The following is a 23,512-nucleotide window of genomic DNA, read 5'->3' on the forward strand; positions in this document are numbered from 1 at the left end:
TACTCCTAGGTGGAGGAATGGCCATGAGGGCTCTGTGCACTGCCCCTGCCCTGCCCACTGGCTCTGCAGCTCCCAAAGGCAGCACGCAGAGCCACCTGACCATGCCTCCACCTAGGAGCAGCAGGGACATGTCGCCGCTTATGGGGAGCCGCTTGAGGTGAGTGCTGCCTGCATCTGGCACCCTGAAACCCCTCCCGTATCCCAAACCCCTTCCCCCTCCTGCACCCAAACTTCCTCCCAGAACCTGCACCCCAACCCATACCCAAACTAGTATAACTCTGAGGTAACCAGAATTTCTCACTAACTGGCACCTCCTATTTCCCCAACATTCTGGATAACAAAGCGTTTACTGTGCAGCAGATATAACTCTGTCATACATCATCTCATTTAGGTGTAATAATTATATAAGTTCTTGTAGAAAGAGCCTTAGAATTCCAAAGATTGCATTGGAGGAAAAGTATCACATAATACTCCAGAGATTTTGACCTCATTAAATCTTAGGGGGAAAATCAGTAACTATATATACAGCACTCTAAGAATTGACTAGCAGTAGAGTCTAAACTCAGTGGGTAAAAACAAAACTTCCTTACCATACAGAAAACTTAATAAATTAGAACACAAAGTTTAATTTGTAAATTCTACCAAACATGTATCCAAAACAGCATACTTCTTCCCCCTAGCCAAAGTCAATTGAAGTCAATGGGAGTTTAAAGCAGTAAGTCCCTTTGTTTAATGTTTATAGATAACCTTTTTGTCAGTGTTGGATTAAATGCGGGGGGGAAGGGGAGAAAATAAATTAAAAGCATCTTCCAGTGACATAAGCCTCATGAAGAATTAACTAGGATAAGCACTTATTCTAGTTGGTGCACTGACAAGCTGAACAATGCAGACAAAAATAATAATTAAAACATAGCTTCATGCTGAGATGAAACTTTCAAGAGTCTCAACTGTGTTGGGCTTATGATTTTTCCATTTTTGTGTTTGCGAGCATAATTATGTCCCAGAGGCAGCAGGAGCTAGTGCTTGTCATTCCCCATTTCCCCGCTCCGAAAGGAGATTAATTTCTTTACACAGAAATCCAAAAGTTGATGCCAGAGCAATAATAATAATGTAAACAAGCCTTTTATTCTTTTAATCTGGAATGCATAATTTAATGGCAGAGTAATATAAATAATGAAAATACTACATATACTTTAGACAATTAAGGGTAAACTGAAAAGTAACATTTAATGTAGTATTGATTGGCTGTATCAACAAATGACGGCAGACATCTGTATGGATGATAGCATTTAGAAAAATGCTATAAAGTATATCAGTACAGTAGTAGTGGGGGTGGAATGGAGTAGACTTGATGGCTCAGAAAACTGGTAATGGAATATAGAGCCTTTCACCCCTAGATCACTGATTCAAATTGGCCCAGGTCAATAGGGACTGAAAGTCATTACCATCTGATGGCTCTTCAGTGGCTTGTGTGAAATGAGTTGGTCCCTGTATGGCTCCCAATGGACAGGTGTTCGTATCACAAAACCATCATCTATCACGACTGACACCCTGTTGGGACTCTGAGCAAAGGATAGGAAATGAAAGGGCATGCTGTCAGAATTACCTTTACCCTCCAGATCAGGAATGAGAAACATTGGTGGATTGGGGTGGTGTAGAGAAACTTGTTTTGTAATTGTCTATACTGTAGATGTTCCATTCACATAGGATTTCAGTTTCTAGGCTTATCGATATAGAATTTTTCATCATAACTTAAACTCCCCCACTGCCGACCCACCTTAGAAACAAAGTAAAAAAGCACAAGGATTTAAATAGTGATGATAATTATACTGTTAGGGAGTTAGGATAACATGTATTTTTAATTTGAGTATCAACCTACAGGTACGTTATCTTATTCCTAATCAGGACTGTAGATGTGTGTTTTAAAACAGATTTGACCTATGACAATTTACTGAGATGAAGTACAAATTATGGATTTCTTCAGTAACAAATCTGCAAATTTAAAAGCTATTTCTGGTACATTCACATACTTAATGGGTATGGCCTCAAACTGATGTATGGTGTGAAACTCAATAACAATACTTCTTGCCCTTTTATAAACTAATACAGTATTGATATGGTATCAGTGTGGGATACGTTTTCAGAAATGGTGTCTGTTAAGCGTTAAGAGACAGAATTTGAACCACTTCAGTTTCCCCTGGACACATAGATTCCCACCAGCCTGCTTGGCATTCCACAAAATACAGGAAGCCACCCAATGCTACTCTTCTCATCTGAAAATCTTAAACTTCTGAACTTTTTACTATTATAGATGCCTGTTTCACAGGAGAACAAACCTCGACAACAGAAATAAATGTTTCCTTGGAAGGTCTTGGGCCTGTATAAGGAAAGAGAAGTTGAAGATAGTGAAAAAACTGTCAATGGATAATGTAAGTCCCTTCCAGTGGAGATATGACACAGATGTGGTAAGTTAAAAGCAAATCTTTATTTTGAAGCTGCTGGGAACACACAAAGTTTGTTTACATTGGGGAAAAATGTCTCACTAGTGATTGGTGCAACTGAATCAGTGCTGAACTCAATTTAGCTGCACGTTCAGACAAGGACAAATTGTGTTCAGAACCGTTTATACCCACATGTGCTTATTTTCTACAATGTGTTTCAGTGCTTACAAAACCAAGTAAACATACAGTATATGTGAATATGATCCCATGTACTGTACATACATACTGTATTTGGATGTGAAATTGCACAAACATTCTCTGGGTTTAACTGAATCTCAAGTATTTTTAGTTTAAATGTACACTCATGGTCCTTTATCAATTAAGGATATTAAATGGAAAACAAGTTAATGAAATATTGTAATGGAAATTTTAAATATACATAAGTTATTAAATATATTCATAGTGCCAGCAGCAGATTCATAGAGTCTAAGGTCAGAAGGGAACCATTGTGATCATCTAGTCTTACCTCCTGTACAGTACATAGACCTTTCCTAGAATAAGATGTAATTAAGATACATTGAACATATAAAATGTAAAAGAAACTTAACAGCATATTAAGTGAACTACCTATGTTCAAAGAAGCCAGTTATTGTTGGCATGGGAGTTGTAAACAGCAAAGGCATATAGTGGTCTCCACAGAGGTAAATAAATCAACATAACTTAAAATCAAGATTGAATGTCCTTCTAAAAAAGATACACTCTAATTCAACCACAAGTTACTGAACTTGCTGCAGGATTTATACGGGGGGAAATTCTATGGTTTGTGAAATACAGGAGGGCAGACAAGATAATCACAGTGGTTCCTTCTGGTCTTAGAATCTCTCGGTTTTAAAACCTTGATTTTCTGTGTGGAGGAGACTGAAGTATTGGTTGATGTACGGGAGTGGTAGCACTGGATTATGAGTTGACTGAACTGTGTATTTGTTTTTGTGATTTTTAAATAACTGGTGGGGTGCTCAGAGCCTGAGTGTGGGTACTCTTTATTGTTTTATGTCAAAACAAAACAAATACATGTTTGAAAAAGACCTAGCACTATTGGCACTATACCAATAAAAAAAGTAACAGGCGTAACTGTGACAAATTCCTAATTTGTGTTGCCAGGAGCTCAACTAACATGCCAGTGAAATAGGCTTTTTGATCATGTTGATCTGTTTGGGGGGGAAATGGAGGAGGTTGTATTTATAGTTCTATCCACTTTATATAATAAACACAACAGATACATACCTGCCACCACCAGAAAGCTATAAATAAGGATGTTAGCAAAGAAAAATAGGGATGACTTTGAACTACATTGGACACCAAGAACAGTTTAAAAAATAGGGATGATCCCTCGTAAGCAGGCAGAGTTGGCAGGTAGGCGAGCACAGCTTAGCCAGCTAGCTGCAAGGTACCTGGTCCACACCTCCATTAGAAATATTTTAGGGGTCCGCAAATGAAACAAAGGTTGAAAACCACTGCTTTAGTGTATCGTATTTTGTGAATTACATGTCTTCAGCAAAATTCACTCAGTCCTTGTTCTTTGAAGCTCGTGCTGAGCTTTTAGCTTTTATATGCTGCTGCTTTAAAAGAAAACCTAGATTCTATAGCTGTATTGTTGTTTCATACTTTAAATTTATATGGCTGTGGGAAATTAAAGTGATCTGAGGGAAAAAAAACTAGAGTAAAGTACAAAGCACTGGCCCACCTAAGTCACGAAGAGGCCTTATGTTCCACGGGGCTCGGAACAGGCACCCGCGAAGCGTGAGAGCGCAGCTACTGGCCCCTTGGTGGGGAGCCCCGAGAGCCTCCTCGCTGAGCGCCCAACAGGCCGGATGGGAGCTGGGTTCCCCAAGGGGAGACAGGAGCCCGCACCTCCCACCGAGCTCTGCGGCTGGGCCGTGGCGGCGGTGGGGCTGTCCCGGGCTGTGCGCGGAGCGGCTGGGCTCACCCGTCGCTGCAGTGGGAGGCCCTGGCCCGAGGAGCCCGCCCAGCGGCGGCAGGAGGAGGCGGAGCTCGCCCAGTCAGCCCAGGAGGTATCGAGCCGCTGCTGACGTTGTTGGGGTGGGTGAGGGAGCGCGCCGGCCCAGCCGCAGCCGTTGTCACTGCGCTTCCCCAACGGCCGTTACCTCACCTGGCGGACTCGACCCAGCGAGTCCCGCCGCCGTTAGCGGATCATCGCACGAGCGTGGCCAGCGCCATCGGCGGCCCGCCCTCTTCCACTTTTGCCTTCTCTTCATTGGTCGAGCAGAACCTCTCATCTCCGCGATTGGTCCAGGTGCGCTGCCAATCTAGGCGAAGTGACGTTCCCCCGCTCCCTGCTCGGGGAGGCCATTTTGGTTGCGGGCGGGGAAGGCCCTGGGGGAAATGGTGCCAGTCAGGGGGCGGTGCGTGTAGTGCTCGGAACGGCTCGGGTCCAGGCTGCCTGGCGGGTGCAGCGCGCCCGCCCGCTCCACTTGCGTCACCCTGACCCTGCGGCCTTCACCCGGCCAGTCTCTGTACACTCGCACCCCGCCCTCACCGTAACTCCCCCCGGCAGGGCTCCGGGGCCCGGGGCAGCTCAACCCTGGAGGCAGCAGGTGTGGGCGCTGCCCTGCGCGGAGCCGTCCCCGCTGCTCGCGGCTCCTCCCGGTCGGGATCTGGCGCTGTGGCGACTGGGGCCTTTGGGGGTGCAGCAGTGGCTGATGCTTAAAGAGAATTAGCTGGCGCTCCTCAAAGGGGCTCGTTGGCAGAGTCACTTCACCTCCCCAAAACGTGCTAGGCCCTGTGGGGCAGGGGGTGGGGGATTGTTCCCAAAAGACGCTCCTTGGCAGACCCTGGGGTTGGCATGATCGCGTTTATCTTGAATCAGTACAATTTACCCTCCTAGGAGGACGTGGTTTGTGCCTACGTGGAGCCCTCAGAGATAAAACACCGCCCCAGGTCAGTATTTTAAACATGAACACAGGGAAGATGAGGAACAATGCTCGCTTGTGCAACTCATCGTTCTGCTGGGAGTTACTCTGCATTTCTGGGAAATGGCCATTGTTCCCCTATATCCTTGTTCCTTACCAAATAGTAAATTCTCTTAGCAATTAGATTTATTAACGTGAGCCTGCTCAGTAGAAACAAAGCCACTCAAAATTAGACTTTAAATCGTCTTAAACAACTATTTTGCTGCTGAAAACAAAACTTCAAAAATTTAATGTGCTTTAAGGATATAGTGCTTTGAGAAAGATTGTTTTTATTTAAATGGAGAATACTGCTGAAACTCGTAATATATCTCCCAGTAGAAGTAAGTTTGTTTATTTTCATGGAGTTCAGTATTAAATAATGTTTTCACCTCTCAGCTCAGATACTACTATCCATGAACTCCTTGTGATGGGAGCAGCCCAGGTGTCAAATCATGAATTCATTTATCACGTTTCATGTATTGTTTTTTAGCTGCTCCACAGCTCTGGCTGCAAAACTGATGGTGGCAAATTGTAACTTGAAGCCAGATGTATACCTTTATACAAAATCCTGACTGAGTTTAGTGCTTATTGAAAATAAGGGACTAATAATATTAACTTGAGCTAGGGTTGGGGCATGCATCATGCAAATTCCCACATACGCCTCTGACAAATTATTTATATACTGAACTGAAGCTCTTCATCTTTCATTCTGGAGCTTTTCAAGCAGGGTTAGCTTTGTGATATGGATAAGAAAGAGCGAGACAAAGTAATTTTGATCCAAGGCAGGGTTTGAACACATGTCCCTACAAGGCCTATGTACTAGTCTGCAATACCACAAAGCCTTTTGGTGCCATAATTATATTGTGGATTGGCTTGTAGGATTTACTGTTTTCGAATAGCATGCAATGTTGTAGCTGTGTTGGTCCCAGGATATAGGAGAAAAGGTGGGTGAGGTAATATTTTTTTATTGGACCAACTTCTGTTGACTCATTTTGTCTGTTTTCTTTCACAACGTTGTGCTGCAGATCTGCTATGCTTTTTTTGCTTTTGAACCTCAATTCTTGGTACCTTAAATGTATTTAAAAGCAAAACTTTAAAAATAAACTAGACAAATAGTATTTTCTCTTTTATCTTCCTCTCCCCAATTTACACTGAATTGTAGTTAAAATCATCCCTTTTCCTCAGAAAAGAAATTGGAAAGTTTTTTGGTGGTTTGTCTGGGATAGCTTTTCATATTAACTGCTCAAAAATATTTTACTCTGCAACAGAAGTTCCTAATTACAGAGAATACGCTTTTTATAATAGGATATTTTGCAGTGCCTTTATAAACTATCCTTGAAGTTAGGATGGTGAATGTTACAAAGAGTATTTCTAGGGAAAGGATGATTATAATGGCAATTACCATAGTGGACAGCCCTGGTTCCCTATTATATCACAGATAAAGTATTATCTGAATGAGTCCTATAAAGAAAGTGGCATGCAAATAGTGTATGTCTCACCCACCCTGGCTATCTCTACTTCCCTTGTCCCCCAACCCGCCCCCGCTCCCAGCAACCAACTCAACAAAATAACCAACATACATACACCACAGTACATACGTACTTCTGATAAACAAGATTGTGTTTTCTGTTGTGAAACTACAGAAATGTGTATGTTCTGGCACAATCCCTGTCTGAAAATATTATGGGTATTTTCTTGTAAATAACATTTCATTTGCTAACAGGTTCCCATTTTTACTAAATAAAAAAAATGAAGAGAATTACATGAAGCATATACAACCGATCATTTTTTTAAATAAAAAATGAAGTGCTTTTCAATGCTATGGATACCTTCATTTAAAATGAAGTCTACAATGATTAAATATTAAAATGATCGATGCTTTAAATTAATATAAAAACTTTTCAGGAGATTATTACAAAGATTAACTTTTTTAATGTTTTACTAGCTCCACACTTTATCAATCACAGACACTGAAACTGTTTTCACATCACCATACTGATGATCTCATATATCATTGCAGTATTATGCACTAACTGTATAAACAGCATGGTAATGTTGGTAGAGAAGATGAAGAAACACAATTCATGTTATTGCTCTTTAATATGCAGTTTTGGTGTTGAAATATTCTTTGACATGTGAATGAGTGAGTAGTTATTTTTCTAATGCTGAAGATGAGACAGAAACCCAATCCAAGGAATGAAATTAAATGTCATTTGCCATTCATAAAGGAACTTTGTTTCATGTAATGACAAACCTAGGTGGTCTGTGGCAAAGGTTGAAAAAGAAGAAAAAGCCCTAGCATGTGTTTTCTTAAGAAGGACCCACATGAATGCAGCCTTAGTATCCTAAAATTGTCTGCAACTGCCTATGATTAGAGATACATTTTTACTCTTTCAGTTTGAATTATGTTTGCAGGTCATGAGAAAATGTCATGGCACCCCAGGTGCTTTTGTTTCACTAGCTGTATGTAGCCCTACCACTATAATTCAGAGGATTGACTAAACATTTACCCCAGGCATTCTTAAAATGGAGGATGCTAATTTCTTTGTTTTACATTTCTTCTGGATTTCCTTAAGCAGTAGGTTTAGTAGTATTTTTCTTTATTTCACCTAGCTAACCATCTATTCCAGTTGTACTATGCAACTTTATTTTGTGTAGCTTATATAGCCCAGGACTCTTTGCAGAGCTAAATACAGAACAGTATGTGAATAAATTATTATTTATTTGAGTGTCAACATTGTGCTTGGTGCTATACAAAACAAAGAAGACGTGATCTCTGCTGTATTGTGCTTGCAGTGTCAAACACAGAACAGTGATAGTATTATTAATTCATCACCATGCAGCCTCTAAGTCCAATAAAAGAGGTAAAGAGGAATAAGGAGGCATAGTCAGAAAAGAAGTGATAAAATTAGATTAGAAAATAGATGAAGAGCTGGCAAATTGAATAGCTATAGAAAGATTATTCCAGATGGCAGAAACTATAGCAGAGAAAGTTCTTGCACCAAAAGTGAAAAGTTTGAGAGAATGGACAGAGCAAAGGTGGATGCTAGATGAATGTGGAGAATGGCAGTGGGAAGAGGAGGTCCAAAAGGTAGACCGGAAAGGACAATATCGTAAACAAGGAAGACATTATTATTCATATAGGCCAATTTATCTGCTGTAGGGAGTGCTGTCTATGGGTTAGTGTCTTCTAACTAATGGGAAAAACATGGTGCAACTCCATTGAAATCTATTTAAAAAAAACCTTTTTCATTCTGAATTATCCAAACATTACTCTCTTAGTTCAATTTTTAATATAGTAGAAATACTGATCAGATGGAAAGTGTAAAAAAATTTCCAAGTTTCAATCATTATTTTCTTTTGGGTTGTGCTATTTGGTATAAATAAGGAAAAAAAAAGATAACTGGGCCCATGATAATTGCTTCTCATAGTTAACTTCCTGTATTGATTAGTCCCATTGACTTCACTCTATCTCCACTACAATTTCAAGTGATTTTGTTATTCTTCACTTCCTGTTTTAAATGCTGTTTGTTTTTAAACCGCTGCTGCATTTCTCTGTTCAGTATACAACATATCTACAACTCTGTTCAAATCTCACCTTAAAGTTCAACTCTACTCTGAAGAGTGACTATGTAACAATGGTACCTACTTAGAAAACAGAGCTGTTCCTTTCATGTGGTATGTATGACAGAAATTGGAAATCATATGCCCAACAGGAAGATTTAATTTTCCGACTTTTGACATTAACTTTAACATTAAATTCATTATAGGTTGAATTGCTACTGCCACCTGTCGTTGAGGTTGCCCGACTCTTCCCATTGGCAGACCCTGTTTTCAGTTGCTTATAACTTTGCTAAACTTTACCCGTTGGGACTGAAATTTCCTGCTTTAGGCTGATTTTGTGTGTGTGTGTGTGTGTGTGTGTGTGTATTTCAACATAAGGTTGAGCTGTTTTTTGAGAACAAGATCAGGGGAAAATATGTTACTTTGCCCATGTTAAAAAAAAAAATTCTTATCTATTGTGATGAGAACCTCCAATGCTTCCATGCTTTGAACCCCACTGGCAAAGTGCTGTGTCTCATCTCCCCGGTTGCTGGTCTATATAGAGACTAACAATTTACTACTGCTGTCGGTTATGCTGTCTCAAGAGTTAGAAGGGTGTACTGGATCTAAAAGTTCCAGCCCTGCTGATGACCCATGTGTGTATGAATATGATGCCACCTGATGGAATTTCTGTTTTTGAACTTTGCTTCTTTAAAAACGTAGGAAAAAGCTGCATTAAAAGAATGTTAAGGTTGCAGAGTCAAGCACTCACAAAATTAGTATATGCCAGATTTAAGGTTGTTTGTGCAACCTTAATTTAGTCCCCTTGTGAGTATGCATTATGATACATGTTTTAATTATATGATCACATACTATTTTTTCCACAGTACCCTAACTTATTCAGTGTTACAGGATGTACCATGCTCTGGGATGAATTAGATTTGTGTAATGAAGGAGGCTGTTACTTGTGGGACATCTTCTGCATGTGTGGCAAAAAATGGAAGTTGTGTAGTGAATGAGTCAGGGATTTCAGGAAGAGAAAGATTGAGCTCATGCTTAATTGAAGGTTAAATGTTGCCCTGGAGAATTGGATTTATCCCTGCCTCTGCCACAGAGTTCCAGTGTTTTGCCAGGCAAATCTCAAACCAAACATTTCACAGGTGGCTGCTAACTGTGTTGTTCATTTTCTGAGTGCTTGGGAATCTGATTTGCAGAACTGTTGAGCACTTGCAACTGTAACTGAAGTAATTGGAATTTGTGCTTTGAACATGTAAATGCTAACTGTTCTCAAAAGTCAGGCCGTAGGTGTCTCAAATTGGGCAACCAAAATTAGTTAACACTTCTGACCTTAATCTCTTTATAATTCAGATCTCCATCTGTAAAATGGGAATAATACCTTCATATCACAGGGGTGTCATGAAAATCAATTAGTTTGCGAAGCACTCCGATATTGAGTAATGAGCACCAGATAAAACCCCATCACAAAATTAATATTGCTGCCTTCAGAGCAGGGTTTGAATAGCATGCAGTAAATAACCTAGGTCACACACAGAAGAGCAAACAAAATATTGAATTGCTGCTCATTCACCAAACACCATCCATTTTGCGCACTGTATGAAGAAAGGGTCCTGTGGAAAAAAACAGTATGTAATCATGTAATTAAAGACTCTAGTGTAGGGTATAAGGTAGTATTCCTGTAATTAATTAGTGACCCCTCTAGTGGTGCTCACTGTGTTTTGTATTGTAAAAATCGTGCGAATCGTATATTCAGGGCTTTGGAGCTGTGCTCCGGCTCCGCTCCTGCTCCAGGCAGAAACCTGCAGCTCCACTGCTCCAGAGCTGCTTCGCGCTCTGCTCCAAAGCCCTGTTTATATTAAGTAAAAACATTTATTTGTGATCCAGCTGCATCCCTGTGGTTTCTTCATATTGACAAGGGAGTGTCTTAAAAGACACACAGTACCTAAAAACTTTGTTGAAGGCCCCTGATCCTGCAAAACTGTATGCACATGCTTAACTTATGTACTATGAGTAGTTCCATTGACTTCAGTAGCTTAGAGTGAGAATAGGATACTATGATGAGTAAGAACACCTTTCTTCACTTCTACTAAACTCAATTTAAAGACAATTTCACTTGAAACTGTGCTGATAGAATTTAGTTACCTAGATGGGTTCTTGTTTAGCTTTGGAGCATCAAGGTAGTATGGCTGCAGACACGATCACGCAACATAGATTTATGTTACGTACTATCATATAATACAAAGGAACTGCACTTAACAGTTTTGATTATTTATGTTGAGGTAGCACCCAAAGATCCCAATAAGGAAGCAAGTCAGTGTATAACCTGTAGGAAGATCAATCCCTGCCTCAAAGAGCTGACAATCTGACGAGACAAAAAGACAAAGTAGGGGAAAGGATAAAGCATGAAAGCAAAACAGACAGGGTGATGGCAGGTAAACGTCATGTTAGTCCAATGTCTTTTTTTTTTTAAACATTGTTAATATGTTCTTATTCATGTTCCAGAAGCTCTGGGCCAGATCCTGATGTAATGTGGATTATTTCAATTGAAATCAGTACTGCTCTGTGAATTTTGACTAGATATTCGACTATACTGACTTACACCAAATGAGGACCTGCCTTCTAGAGAGTGGGTTTTGATTGTGGTGCTGCGCTTGGACTGAAGTGGGGAAGGGGGGAGAGAGGCATGATAAGGGAGTGGGTAAAGAGAGAGGGAGATAGAATGGGAAAAGAAGTGGGTGAGGGGTAGGAGAAGGAGGTTAAGATGCATAATAGGTAGGGAGAGTAAGGTTGGGCAGATGGAGGTTTGCACAGTTAAGAGGGGGTGGAATGAAGAGGGTGTCAAGAGCCTATGGCAAATGAGGGGAAAAAAAGACTTTTCTCAAGATTCAGAGTAGAGAGAATTACAAAGTCAGTGAACTGTAAAGCCTCTTTTGGGAGGGTAAGCTTAGAATTTGTTGGCTGGAAGGCCCTGATTTACTGTCTCTGCCTTCAGTTGCTGCTTTTGGGAGGGGGCCTGAGGGTCTTGGGATGTCCATATTCTACTCCTATGAGCTTGTTATGCCTTTTGATGTGGTTCCCAATTGAGCAGGATGAGAAAGCTGCCAGGCTGGTGATTTTTTTTCTAATGCTGTAGAGGCACATGTATAGCAGGTCTACTTATATTGTGTGTGAATGTGCAATGGAAGTTGCTGCAATAATATGTATGTACACTCTCTGACTTTTGTTTGATTAAAATCTGAGGGTCAGATCTTTGGCTGGTGTGAATTGGTGTGACTTCAACAGAGCCACTCAGATTTTCACCATCTGAGGATCTGGCCCTCAGTTTTAATTGTGTATTCATATGGGTTTTTTTTGCATATACTGTTCAAATATAACTATTATGAACATTATAAATATCTTTCTGTAATTTGCAGAGGGAAAAGTGAACACTGCATCCTCCGACTACTGTAATTAATTCACTTGTCACTTATTTATTGAGAAAGATAGGACATGATTTGATATCTAATTAGGAAAGCAATGCAGAAACCCACCAGGCCAGATAGGTATAGGAATATCTGGAAAATCAGTGTATAGCCATTAGTTAGAGATAAAAATTTAATTTAAATTTGAAGTAGCTTTTTTAAGTATTCCATGAGATTAAATAATATTAGTAACCTCTTAAAGTAACAAAGCATAATAACTTCATACAAAAGGTCCCAGTGCACTTGCTGATATCCTTTATGGCTTTAATAGAATAGATCTGAAATGATTTACAAAGCAAAACTGTTGGATGAATTCTTCCAGTTCTACATGTAAAGAGAGCCTGTTTGTCTTTCTGTGAGTTTATATATATCCATGGAAATTATGATCTAAATGTGGGTAGAGTACTAAAACATAACCATATATGCAGAACAAAATAATGGAGTCAAGAATTCAGAGCACTTGCATTCTGCCATTTACTGTACACAGAAAATGTGTATTGTACAGACTGTGTTAAATTCTATGTCTTGACCATAGAAGGACTGTATAGAATTTGCACCATTTCCCTAAGTAATTTTCAAGGCTAGGGAACAGTATGTTTCTGTACTCATACAGGAAAGAGCTCAGTATATCCACAGTCTGCAGCAAATCTATCAGTCTGTTGTCAAGAGCTCAGACATCATCACTGCCATGAAGTAGCTGGTAGCTAGAAGAACATACTGTGTATTGACATACTGGTACAAATGAGCTCACTACTTCACTTCACAATTCTTCAAAAAAATTAGACTGTCATTTGCATCTTACCTATTCAGCCACTCCCTGAGCACCTGACTAGTGACTTTTCCTTCCCCTCTTTCCTCCCATTCTTTGTTAGTTCCTCACAGTCCTCTGTTCTAGCCTCTTTGTCTCTGAAGAACCTTGTGCCATTGTGTAGCTTTAACTCCTACTATATGTTGATAATTCACAGCAATACTTCTTCACTTGTGACTTCCCCTCTAATAAAATTTGCATCTCCGACTTCCTCTCCAATACCTGGATTTTTCATGATAAACTCGCACTCAATGTTGGCAACAATGGAATGCCTCTTTCCTTCTATTACACTTATAATACCAACATTCTCCCTGTCTCTCACATTCAAAATGACTAGGTGATTATAAAACTATTACCCATGTAAATTCTGTAACTAAATCCTGCTGTTCATTTTTATATAGCAGGTGAAAAGTCAATCATTACCTCTTGTCCCTACTGCCAAAATCCTTAACAAGCCTTGATTTTATTTTGCCTCATCTGTGGCAATCTCCTTCTTTCTGGTTTTCTTGACTAGCCTTGCCCCTTTCAATGCATCCGAAATGTTGTTGCCAAAATCCTACTCAATGCTCCATTCTTATCAGTCCCTTTCAGATAATTTCACCAACGCCATTTCCTTCTATATAAAATTTACTCTCCTTGTCCTTGCCTTTAAGTTCCTGTACAATTTAACTTGTGCATATCTCTGCTTACATCTCTTTTCTCTCTATGTGCTGTTCTGGTTTTGATACCATGCCCCTCACTGTGGTATTTGAGTGCTTTCCGAGGATAAATTAAACAAACTGAATATCATCTGTCATGAGGTTCCATTTGTAATCTTCTCCACAGAGAGAAATTTTCCAGTAGTGAATTTTTGCTTTTGTTTCTATAAAGTTTGTTTATGAAGGCAGAGTAGAATAAGTGTGACCTGCAGTTGGACTGGAAAAGTAGTGAGTCTTGAGGCAGTTTCTGCTATTATGAGCTCCACAATCTTGGACCAGCCTCTGAGAAGTCTCTTTGGGGATGTCTACACTGCCCTGCAGTTTGGACTGTGAGTGTGTGACTAGCGGTGTGCACCGAAGTGCTGCTCTGTAACTCCTCTGTGTGTGGATGCTGAAGATGTGAACTAAAAGGTTCCTACTTCACATTTATGTAATCCCCTTAAAAAGAATGATCTTAATGTGACCTAAGAACCTTTCAGTTTGTACCCACAGCATCAACACAAGGGAGTTACAGTGCTGCACTTAGAAGCACACTGATATTCACACACCCCCACCCCATAGTCTGGACTGTGGGACAGTGTAGACGTGCCCTTAGTCTCCTATAACGATGGCCTTCACTCTTGCAGTAGACCGGGGTGGGCAAACTACCGCCCACGGGCCAGATCCGGCCACTCAGGGCTTTGGATCCAGCCCGCAGGATTGCCCCCCGTGGCACTGTTGGCCCCGCGCCGCTCTCAGAAGTGGCCATCACCACTTCCCTGCAGCCTCCGGGTGGGGGGGCAGAGAGCTCTGTGCGTTGCCCTTGCCTCCAGGCACTGCTCCCCACAGCTCCCATTGGCTGGGAATGGGGAACTTTGGGGGCTTTGGGGGAGGTACTTGGAGGTGCGGCAAGGGCAGCGCACATGGAGCCCTCCACCCCTCCTCCCCCAGGGGCCGCAGCACTTCCTGGAGCTGCGCGGGGCCGGGGACAGGGCAGGCATGCAGAGAGCCTACCCTGGCCCGGGTGCACGCTGCTGCCACCCTGGAGCCGCTTTAGGTAAGCGATGCCAGGCCAGAGCCCGAACCCCTCCTGCACCCTGCCCCGCAGCTCCCTGCCCTAAGCCCCTGCCTGCACTGTGCACCCCTCCTGCACCCTAACTCCCTGCCCTGAGCCCCCTTGTACACCCCGGACCCCTCCTGCACCCCAACCCCCTGCCCTGAGCCCTCTGCCGCACCCCTCCTCTGCCCCAATCCCTTGCCCTGAGCCCCTTCCTGCACACCGCACCCGCTCCCACACTTCCTCCTGTACCCCTGCCCCGCCCCTGCATACAATTTTCCCGCCCAGATGTGGCCCTTGGCCCAAAAAGTTTGCTCACCCTGCCTTATAGTCTAAAAAGAAAAAGGATGGAAACGTTATTTGTCCCCTTTCATAGACGGGAAACTGAAGGAGTTCCTCATCTGTACAGTGGGGATAATAGTACATAACATAAGAACGGCCGTACCAGGTCAGACCAAAGGTCCATCTAGCCCAGTATCTGTCTACCGACAGTGGCCAATGCCAGGTGCCCCAGAGGGAGTGAACCTAACAGGCAATGATCAAGTGATCTCTCTCCTGCCATCCATCTCCATCCTCTGACGAACAGAGGCTAGGGACACCATTCCTTACTCATCCTGGCTAATAGCCATTTATGGACTTAACCTCCATGAATTTATCCAGTTCTCTTTTAAACACTGTTATAGTCCTACTCTTCACAACCTCCTCAGGTAAGGAGTTTCACAAGTTGACTGTGCGCTGCGTGAAGAAGAACTTCCTTTTATTTGTTTTAAACCTGCTGCCTATTAAACTTCCTTTTATTTGCTTTAAACCTGCTGCCTATTAAACTTCCTTTTATTTGTTTTAAACCTGCTGCCTATTAAGGTAGTACTTGCCTATCTCACAGGTTGTGGGAAAATCCACACCCCTGAGCGATGCAGTTATACTGGCCTAATGCCTGGTGTAGACAGCACTATGTCTCATAGACTCATAGACTTTAAGGTCAGAAGAGACCATTATGATAATCTAGTCTGACCTCCTGCACAATGCAATGTCGACGGGAGGCTTCTCCCCATCATGGAGGGAGATTAATAGCATTAGTGGGAGAAGCTCTCCTGTTGGCATAGTGGTGTCTTCCCTGAAGCGCTGTGGAGTTTTAAGTGTAGACATACCTGAAGTAACTTGTCCAGAGTGACAAACTTGGTTACATTTAATATTGCTAGTAACTCGAGTGTCACTGAGCAACATGGGAGATCTCTGGTTATTAGGGGGATCCTGAACTTTTGCATTTCCTGCCATCTGAGTGGTTGCCATTGTAACTTTAATGTTATAGTAATAAGATTGATGTCAACTTTTTATTTAATAGAATCATAGAAATGTAGGACCGGAAGGCACCTCGACAGGTCATCTAGTCCAGGCCCCTGTGCTGAGGCAGGACTAAGTATTATCTAGACCAGAGGCCTGACCCGGTGCTCTGTGCTACGCGGTGGCATAGCTGGCTCCAGCTGGGTGGCACAGCTGCCTGTCCTTGTGCTCTGGGCGGCGTGGCTGTAGCGCCGCCCACCACCGGTGCTCCAGGCAGCACGGTAAGTAGACGTGGGGGGGTTGGATAGAGGGCAGAGGAGTTCGGGGTGGTGGTCATGGGGCAGGGGTGTGGATAGGGGTCGGGAAACAGAGGGGTTGAATGGGGGCAAGGGTCCCAGGGGAGCAGTCAGGAAGGAGATGGGGGGTTGGATGGGGCGCCAGGGGTTTTGGGGGCGATCAGGGATAAGGGGTAGTTGGATGGAGCAGCAGTCCCAGGGGGCAGTCAGGAATGAGAGGAGGGGTTGGATGGGGCGGTGAGGGGAAGTCAGGGGCAGGGGGTCTGGGGATGGTCAGGGGAGAGGGAACGGGGGGGAGTGGATGGGGCAGGAATCCCAGGGAGGATGTCAGGGGCAAGAAGCAGGGGGGTCAGATAAGGGGCAGGGGCTGGGTCATGCCTGGCTGTTTGGGGAGGCACAGCCTCCACTAACCAGCCCACCATACAATTTCAGAAACCTGATGTGGTCCTCAGGCCAAAAAGTTTGCCCGCCCCTGCAGTAGACAGTTCTGTTGTCACCAAGGAGCAAAGTTGTTGATTGTTGTTGAGATCCCAGAGTATGAGGTGATCTTTAAGATATCCCTGGCCCAGCCCATTTACACCTTAACACAAAGGACCAAGGCCTTGAACTTGATGCCTTGTTCCCTGGGAAGTTAGTTGGTTTTCTGATTTCTTTTCTGTTTTCTTTGCAAAGAATAATGTTGGGAGGCTTTTCCACTTTTAGCCTGAACACCTTTATTGTGTTTCTGAGCTGACATAGTTTCATTTTAGACATTTCCACTGTAGTATGTTAGTATCAATTTTCATTAACACAGCCTGTATGAAAGCCCATCAGAGTAGTAAAAGGTCTCAGCAAAGGGGGGGGGCGGGCGGGGGGCGGAGTAGCCTTACACACTCATAATACTGCAATAAAATGGAAACAATTGTAATTAAAGTCCTACACAAAATTGATATAGCTTTCCTCTGGTCTTCAAGCCTGCTTACAGGGTAATAGGGCGTCGGGTATAGTAGTGGTGGAACAAAATGATAGTACCAGGAAGAGAGTAGCCTTTGTTAGATTTCTGATATTGGTATTGTATTTTGTCTGCTCATTTATTTGCTCTGATGCAAGCTGGCCTAGATTTATGTTATTGAATGCCCTGGTATTCTTTGTTTTATGTAGAAACTACAAGGAAATAATTCGGACACTGTATCCCCCAACCATTCCCAGTAAAATCTTATGGTAATATTGAAGCACATGTTCTCCTTTTGACTCTAGCCAAGGGTGTGTGCTAACTCCTAATGCTTAGAGCAGGGGTAGGCAACCTATGGCATGCTTGCGAAGGCGGCATGCGAGCCGATTTTCAGTGGCACTCACACTGCCGAGGTCCTGGCCACCAGTCTGGGGTGCTCTGCATTTTAATTTAATTTTAAATGAAGCTTCTTAAACATTTTAAAAACCTTATTTACTTTACATACAACAATAGTTTAGTTATATATATAGACTTATAGAAAGAGACCTTCTAAAAACATTAAAATGTATTACTGGCACGTGAAACCTTAAATTAGAGTGAATAAATGAAGACTCGGCGCACCACTTCTGAAAGGTTACCGACCCCTGGCTTAGAGACATGCACTCAGGATATTAAAGTGGACTATTTTATTTTGGGCTATGGCTTCTGAGTAGATCTTCCTGTCCCTATAGCAACTCATTAAATGCTCTCATTGTAGAGATGGAAGGTTTCTCTTCGACAAATGTCCTAACTTTCCCATTGCTAACTGGTATGAGGTCCAGAAATCATAGAATCATAGAACTTAAGATCAGAAGGGACCATTATGATCATCTAGTCTGACCTCCCGCAAGATGCAGGCCCCAAAAGCTGACCCACCCACTCCTGAAATAATTCTCTCCCTTGACTCAGCTGTTGAAGTCCCCAAATCCTGATTTAAAGACTTCAAGTAGCAGATAATCCTCCAGCAAGCGACCCCTGCCCCATGCTGCGGAGGAAGGCGAAAAACCTCCAGGGCCACTGCCAATCTACCCTGGAGGAAAATTCCTTCCCGACCCCAAATATGGCGATCAGCTGAACCCCGAGCATGCGGGCAAGACTCTCCAGCCAGACACTCAGGAAAAAGACTTTCAATATCCCAACATTGACCCTCGGTACTAATTACCAGTGGTCGCACGTTATTGACCTATTGACTAAATCACGTTATCCTATCAAACCATTCCCTCCATAAACTTATCAAGCTTAATCTTAAAGCCAGAGAGGTCCTTCGCCCCCACTGTTTCCCTCGGTATGCTGTTCCAGAATTTCACTCCCCTGATGGTTAGAAACCTTCGTCTAATTTCAAGCCTAAACTTCCCGACTGCCAATTTATATCCATTTGTTCTCGTGTCCACATTAGTACTGAGCTGAAATAATTCCTCTCCCTTCCTGGTATTTATCCCTCTGATATATTTAAAGAGAGCAATCATATCTCCTCTCAACCTTCTTTTGGTTAAGGAAAACAAACCGAGCTCCTCAAGTCTCCTTTCATACGACAGGCTTTCCATTCCTCGGATCATTCTAGTGGCCCTTCTTTGTACCCGTTCCAGTTTGAATTCATCCTTCTTAAAAATGGGAGACCAAAACTGCACACAGTACTCCAAATGAGGTCTCACCAACGCCTTGTATAACGGGACTAGTACCTCCTTATCTCTACTAGAAATACCTCGCCTAATGCATCCCAAGACCGCATTAGCTTTTTTAACGGCCACATCACATTGCCGACTCATAGTCATCTTGCGATCAACCAGGACTCCGAGGTCCTTCTCCTCTTCCGTTACTTCCAACTGGTGCGTCCCCAGCTTATAACTAAAATTCCTGTTAGTCATCCCTAAATGCATAACCTTACACTTCTCACTATTGAATTTCATCCTATTACTAATTCTCCAGTTTACAAGGTCATCCAAATCTCCCTGGAGGATATCCCGATCCTTCTCCGAATTGGCAATACCTCCCAACTTCGTGTCATCCGCAAACTTTATCAGCCCACTCCTACTTTTGGTTCCGAGGTCAGTGATAAATAGATTGAATAAGATCGGACCCAAAACCGAACCTTGAGGAACTCCACTGGTAACCTCCCTCCAACCCGACAGATCACCTTTCAATACGACCCGCTGCAGTCTCCCCTTTAACCAGTTCCTTATCCACCTCTGGATTTTCATTTCGATCCCCATCTTTTCCAATTTAACCAGTAATTCTTCATGCGGTACCATATCAAATGCCTTACTGAAATCAAGATATATTAGATCCACCGCATTTCCCTTGTCTAAAAAATCTGTTACTTTCTCAAAGAAGGAGATCAGGTTGGTTTGGCACGATCTACCTTTCGTAAAACCATGTTGTAATTTGTCCCAATTGCCATTGACCTCAAGGTCCGTAACTACTCTCTCCTTTAATATTTTTTCCATGACTTTACATACTACAGATGTTAAACTAACAGGCCTTTAGTTACCCGGGTCACCTTTTTTCCCCTTCTTGAAAATAGGAACTATATTAGCTAATCTCCAGTCAAACGGTACAACCCCCGAGTTTAGAGATTCTTTAAAAATTATCGCTAACAGGCTTGCAATTTCACTCACCAATTCCTTTAATATTCTAGGATGAAGATATTATCCGGGCCGCTGGATTTACTACCGTTAAGCTGTTCAAGTTTGGCTTCTACCTCGGATACTGTAATTTCCAACCTCGCACCTTCATTCCCATCAGTCACTCTGCCACTATTCCTAAGCCCTTCATTAGCCTCATTAAAGACCGAGGCAAAATATTCGTTTAGATATTGTGCCATGCCTAGTTTATCCTTAATCTCCACTCCGTTTACAGTTTTAAGCGGTCCCACTTCTTCTTTCTTGGTTTTCTTCCTATTTATATGGCTAAAAAACCTTTTACTATTGGTTTTAATTCCCTTCTCAAGGTCCATCTCTAGCCGGCTTTTGGCCTTTCTCACTGCATCCCTACACCCTCTGACCTCAATAAAGTAGGTTTCTTTGCTGATCCCTCCCATCTTCCACTCCTTGTACGCTTTCTGTTTTTTCTTAATCACCCGAGACGCTTGCTCATCCAGCTCGGTATAAAACTGCTACCTAAGGACCGTTTTCTCTTTCTCAGGATACAGGCCTCTGACAGCTCCTGCAACTTCAACCTGAAATAATCCCAGGCGTCTTCCGCCTTTAGATCCCTAAATATGTTAGTCCAATCCACTTCCCTAACTAGTCGCCTTAATTTAGTAAAGTTAGCCCTTTTGAAATCGTAAACCTTAGTCTCAGATGCAATTTTGTTTATCCTTCCATTTATTTTGAACCGAATTAGCTCATGATCACTCGAGCCAAGGTCCCCTACAACCATTTCCTCAACAAGGTCCTCACTACTCACCAAAACCAAATCTAAAATGGCATTCCCCCTCGTCGGTTCAGCTACTACTTGATGAAGGAATTCATCAGCTATCACGTCTAGGAAAAGCTGAGCCCTATTATTATTACTAGCATTTGTTCCCCAATCTATATCCGGGAAGTTAAAGTCTCCCATGATCATACAGTTCCTATTAGTATTTACCTCCTTAAAAACATTATAGAGTTCTCTATCCATAATCCAGGCTAGATCCCGGCGGTCTATAGCACACCCCAATCACTATCCCAGGGGAGGCTCTAGTAGTTTTCTTCCCTAATTTGACCATTGCCCAAACAGACTCCGTATTATCCATTCCATTACTAGTTATTTCATTACAGTTTACCTCATTATTGACATACAATGCTACTCCCCCACCTTTACCTTTGTTTTGGTCTTTCCTAAACAGCACATACCCTTCCATACCTGTACTCCAGTCATGACTACCGCTCCACCATGTTTCGGTTATTCCTACGATATCCGGTTTCAATTCTCGGACCAGGAGCTCCAATTCCTCCATTTTGTTACCTAGGCTTCTCGCATTGGTGAACAAACATCCTAATTTTTGCTGTTTGGCTTCTCTCACCTTTGTTACCCAATTTGGTAGGGACCCAGTACCACCAGTATGACCTATTGGTCTAGTATCCATTCCCCCCCCTCTTCCTTATGTCCAAACCCCTCCCTCTGGCTATATCCGTTCTTATCCTGTTGTCCTCCCTCTGAATGTTTAAATTTGGCGTGGAGAGTTTCTGGACATCTCCCAACCGTCTCCCCCCAATACCTAGTTTAAAGCTCTTTTGATCAGATGAGCCAGCCTCCCTCCTAGAAGTCTATTTCCCTCCCTACTCAGGTGGAGCCCATCCTGTGAGAACAGTTCTCAAATACAGAACTGCGTTATTCGGTCATGACTAGGGTCCTACCAAATTCACGGCTGTGAAAAACGCATCACAGATGGTGAAATCTGATCTCTCCTTGTGAAATCTGGTCTTTTGTATGCTTTTACCCTATACCCTACAGATTTAATGGGGGAGACCAGCGTTTCACAAATTGGTGTCCTGACTGAAAAGGGAGTTGCAGGGGTGTCGCAAGCTTATTTTAGGGGGGGGTCACGGCACTGCCACCATTTTGCGCTGCCTTCAGAGCTGGGCAGCCAGAGAGTGGCAGCTGTTGGCCAGGTGCCCAGCTCTGAAGGCAATGCCCTGCCATCAGCAGTACAGAAGTAAGGATGGCAATACCATACCATGCCATCCTTACTTCTGCACTGCTGCTGGCGACAGTTCTGCCAGCAGCCGCTGCTGTCTAGCTGCCCAGCTCTGAAGGCAGCACTGCCGCTAGCAACAGCGCAGAAATAAGAGTAGCAGTAACGCAACCCCCTTTACAATAACCTTGTGACTACTCCACAACTCTTTTTTGGGTCAGGATCCCTACAATTACAACACCATGAAATTTCAGATTTAAATAGCTGAAATTCATGAAATTTATGATTTTTAAAATCCTATGACCGTGAAATCGACCAAAATATACCATGAATTTGGTAGGACCCTATTCATGACCCCAGCTATTATGCCTACAGCGTATTCTAATATATTTTAATTATTATAGCATTGCCTAAAATGTTGGTGGAAGTTGGATATATAGCTGGGGAGGTAATACTTGGTCATGGTTTTAAAAACAGAGTTAGGCAGACCGTAATTCAGTTTGGAGATAGTCATGTTATACCAAATTTAGCTAAGATTTTCCTAGCTACAACTGTAAAATGTTTGGAGTCTTGTCACTTTGATCCATGCCACAGCCATGGCATAGGGCAGTCCCTAGAGGGTGTACAACTAGGATAGGTGACTCGTGTGCTGCACCTCCTGCTTTTTGACCTATTCAAAAATATAAGAAATACCTGGCATGACAGTTGAAACTAACAGTGTTAAAGTTTAGCAATGTCTAGACCAATAGGCTGATAGTAAGTGCATGCACAGCTGCAATGCAGGATATAAGCAAAAGGCCTCCAGAATGCCCACCTTTTGCTGCTGCTGAGCAAATGCAGTTGAAATTGTGCAGCACAAAATGGTGAAAACCTGCAGCACTAAAGTGAGGCCAGGGCTTTTGTTGTTATAAAGTAAGCAGGCTGCTACTTTTTCTGCTAGTTACCAGCATTTGTACCTTCAGAGGACCATTGCGCCATACAAAAGATTTGGTATTATATGTACATTTTGATATGTAACTTTAATTGAATTATTCTGAGGTTGTGACTGGTGCTTTGAGTGGAGGACCTAAGATCAGCTGAACCTTTTAATTTTACATCTGGGAGGAGAATCTAGTAGATTTACAACTTCATTTCTCATAGCCAAAATTAAAGAAAAATTTACAAAAGAATGTTGTTTTATCCTAAATAAATAAAATATACGGAGATATACCTCTCTCATAGAACTGGAAGAGACCCTGAAAGGTCATCGAGTCCAGCCCCCTGCCTTCACTAGCAGGACCAAGTACTGATTTTGCCCCAGATCCTTAAGTGGCCCCCTGGGTTTAGCAGGCCAATGCTCAAACCACTGAGCTATCCCTTCCCTCCTCCCCTGGATA

At 42.6% G+C, this 23,512-nt stretch overlaps 1 protein-coding gene across 7 annotated transcripts in view; it reads left to right on the top strand.

Annotated features, from left to right (window-relative positions):
• The first annotated feature begins 4,438 nt into the window (after positions 1-4,438).
• TRIQK (triple QxxK/R motif containing) overlaps positions 4,439-23,512 on the top strand; it is a 152,196-nt gene continuing 133,122 nt past the window's right edge. For 3 of the 7 annotated variants that reach the window (XM_045004914.1, XM_045004915.1, XM_045004917.1), the window contains exon 1: positions 4,871-5,399. The gene's annotated coding sequence lies outside the window, so the exon portion shown is untranslated. The other 4 variants (XM_045004910.1, XM_045004912.1, XM_045004911.1 and 1 more) reach the window with 4 other exon arrangements.

The sequence above is a fragment of the Mauremys mutica genome, chromosome 2 (genome assembly GCF_020497125.1).
Source record: "Mauremys mutica isolate MM-2020 ecotype Southern chromosome 2, ASM2049712v1, whole genome shotgun sequence".
Lineage (NCBI taxonomy): Eukaryota > Metazoa > Chordata > Testudines > Geoemydidae > Mauremys > Mauremys mutica.